This window comes from Pteropus vampyrus, unplaced genomic scaffold, assembly GCF_000151845.1.
Source record: "Pteropus vampyrus isolate Shadow unplaced genomic scaffold, Pvam_2.0 Scaffold536, whole genome shotgun sequence".
NCBI classification, from domain to species: Eukaryota; Metazoa; Chordata; class Mammalia; order Chiroptera; family Pteropodidae; genus Pteropus; species Pteropus vampyrus.
Genome location: NW_011889317.1, coordinates 44,329 through 48,052, shown reverse-complemented (window position 1 = coordinate 48,052; position 3,724 = coordinate 44,329).

Below are 3,724 nucleotides of genomic sequence, written 5' to 3'. Positions count from 1 at the left end.
AGACATTAACACTACTGGAGAGCCTAAAAGGGGAATTTGATGAGAATTTTATTTCATCATGAAGATTACAGGCAAATTACATAATAGCTTTCTGTTCACCAAGGAATCTCTGGCAGAGAGGACTATAATCAGATAACCCAGTGAGGGGGGAAGGGCACTAACTTTTATTGCACTCCTTCTAAGTCCAGGTGCTTTATACAGATTATCTTAGATAAATTTATCCTAGGCAACAGCCTTGTGAGGATTGTCATCCAACAGAAGAAGAAAGGGAGACTTAGGGAGGTTAAAAAAGTTACCCAAGATCTCAAAACCAGAGCTTAAAAGCAGGCAGACACAAGGCCAAAGTCTAGAATCTTTCCACTGATGAAGTACCAGCTTTAAATGCAGAATACCTACACCTCTTACATCAACTCCTGAGACCTGCAGAACAGCAGGGGAAGGAGTGATAGTAGCTACCTAGTGTCTTAGAGACAGGAAGAGGTTCATATGGGATCCCTGAATAAACCAGATCCCAAACCACTCAAGGCCAGTCTTCTTTATCCAGAATGCAGTGCTCCCCATGTTTAGAGAGAAAGGACTGACTGACAGGACAGTCCTGTGTGCAACAGGAGCCTTGCCTTTTGTTCAGTGCTGCAGCTTAAAGTTTCCACTTTGAATAGTTCAAGCCCTCACCTAGCTATCAAGGTATGTAGGGCTGACCTGTCACCTTCGGTCTGTACCAGGGAATAGCCAGATGGCATTCAGGCTTATTCTGTGCCTCTGGCTGACTAATCTACCCAGGTACAAGAGTAAACAGAGAGCTTAAGGACACCATATGTCCCTGACTCATCGTGCTTGACAGAATCACCATCATTCTACATGGCATATGCTCTCCTGGGCCAAGGTGGGAGGTGGGTTGGAGGAAATATGTCTTAAAATTGAAGGTAGAATGATTAAAAAAAGAGACATATATAGGGAGTGTGCATCTGTTAGCCATATCCTAAATAATATTTATTTTTAAAACATGCTTTCTTTAACAGTGTTCAACTTCATTCCTTCCTTCCAGTGTCCAGCACAGTACTTGCCCTCGAGGATGTGAATTGAATGGAAATGTTGAATTCTTAACCCATTTTCTTTGATTATCAGTCTGGAACAGATTATCACCCTAAAATGAAAATGAAGCTGACTCTAGCTTAATTTAAAGGATCTCCTGTTGAGATTGGGACATGGCATCCCCATAGGGTGCTTGTTTCTTCTAACCTCTTCAAAGCCTACCCAGGAGAGCCCAAACTGGAGAGCCTAAAAGGAGAATGTTGGAGGTGAGAGTCTTAGAGTCATCTGTTGAGAAAACTGGAATGCTTCTAAGGATGGGCACTCAGCACTCATTAGAAAGATAATGGCTCATGAATCTTCCATCACATCTGTTTCTTGGTCAACTAGAGTAATGGGAATATGGGTTAGTCAAGGCCCAAGTCTTAAGTGCAGGTCGTGGAAGCATTGAGGTTGAGGAGTTATGTTCAATTCATATATTTTCCACATACAGGGAGATGAAATAACCCACCTAAGATCATATGGTTGTGAGAAGTCCAAATGGATCTAGAACTTGAGGTCTCTCTATGGGCCAGTGCTTATGCTGAAAGACAGAATCCAGTGAGACCTCTAGTGTCTGAGTTACCCTGAGCCATGTGCTAAGGGACCCCAGAGGTGGATGTTTGCCTTTCATACTGCAGGCCTTCAGGCTATTATCTATGTATTATAACTAAACCAACAAGAAGGTTAAGAATTATCCAGAGATGTGATAACAATGAGTCATTCTAGACCAAATCTTTAATACTATTGAAAGCTTTTCAGCATTCATGGCAGTTTCTTATTCTCTATCCCACCCAATCCTGAAAAAATTGTGAAGTGAGTCTAATTACCATTGCACAGATGAGAAAATTGAGACTTTGAAAGGCCAAATAATCCATGCAAGGGCCCACTATGAACTGGACAGAGATGAAATTTGATTTAAAGATTGTTCCAAGGCTCTATTCATAATCTTTAGAAGATAGTTCTTAGTCATATGAAAGCTTATGGATACAGACTGGTAGTTTAATGTGTATGCCTAAAATACTTTGAAAGCTTCTGTACAGGGCAGCAGATCGGTAGGGCTGGACAAAGAAGGCCCAAATGGAAACATATAGGAGTGCTTACCTCCACTCAGTACTCCATTTGTAAGCCTCCTCCTATCTTGTTGGTCTTGCCACAAAAGACATAGGAGTTTCTCAATTTTCTTTGTCCCCCCACTCTCATAATGGAGCCTGTAGCTTTTCTTTTAAAGCTAAGATTCCAGCTCAAATTTAGAAATACTCATAACACTGGTCCATGATAATTTATGTTTACTCTTTAGAAAGCTAGACTCAATCACTGGAACACCCATTTATTTAATAGAGTGAAATTGCTTTTAAGAAATGAAATTTTAGAAAAATATTCCTCTCAGAAGAGGCAGGAATAAAATCCCATGGCTTCTAGTCCAATAGAGTGGAATTTTATCAAGGGTAGAGAGTTGACACACAAGTTCAATCCAGCCTTACCCTGGTTGCTGCTGCTGGGGAGAGGTAAAGGAGGCACATACTAATAACTCTTACAAATGAAGCTCTCTTCATTGGAAGGGATATTTGGAAAAGGAACCACTTTGAAAAGGCTTATGCTAATATAAACCAAATATATTGGAGTCCCCAAAGAACTGTCTTCTGCCTGACTTCTCTTTAGAACTTCATATTTGTGATTTTTGTGTCTATAGTGGCCTTTCCACATGCAGATATGTTTCAACTGGCACCTTTTAGGTGATGTTGTCAGTGTCCCACATGTATCCCCTTGACACTTGGCTTTCCAATGACCTGCACAAGATACCAAGAGCTTCCTCCTGGGGGACACCTTTCTTTCTTCCTGAAGGCTTTCTTAGGCCTCCTGAATCAGAGGAAGTCAGGAATCAATGGCTCCTTGATAATTTGTGAATAAATGCCCAGCTCCCTAGGTGGAACAATTCTGATGCATGTTCTTTGTTTCTCTCAGAGGTCCCAGCAGGGGTGACAACATTGCTCCCCGACCCCAACAATAACCTGTACAATTCTACGTTTGTGCCTTCCTTTCTCCATCTTGTTTCCCCACTTACCTACAATGTTTTCACAAAGTGACCTTCCAAATATACTACTTACAAATGAATCCTTCTTTCAGAATTAGCTTTTGGGGAACCCAAATGAAGAAACTTTGCATACTTGAAACACGTTTCTCTCCCTTCTGTTTTTCCCATCTTGATTAATGACAATATCCCAACAGCTCCCAAACCAGAAATCAGAGGATTGTTTTTATTCTCTTTCTTCCATATAGGAAAGCCTATCTTTCAGTTGGTCACCAATTCCTATGAATCAAACCCCAAAATCTTTTCAATCAGTCCTTCCTTTACTCTCAATTGTCAGCAAAACCTTGAGAAATTTTAATAGCTTCCTAACTCCTCTATATATTTTTAATTTATTCATTCTCCAGTCAATTATTCATAGTTATATGACTTATCCTTTAAAAACACAAATTGACCATGTACTGTTCTACCTAGAAATATGATTGCTTACCACTGCCTGCAAAAGGTCCAAGCTCCTTAGCTGTGCACACATTGTTGTGGGCAGGCCCCATTCTGATTCTCTTTTCATAATGGGCTTCCTCCCACAGGTCACCCACCATTCATGGTCTACTTGAAAGTGTCCAAATA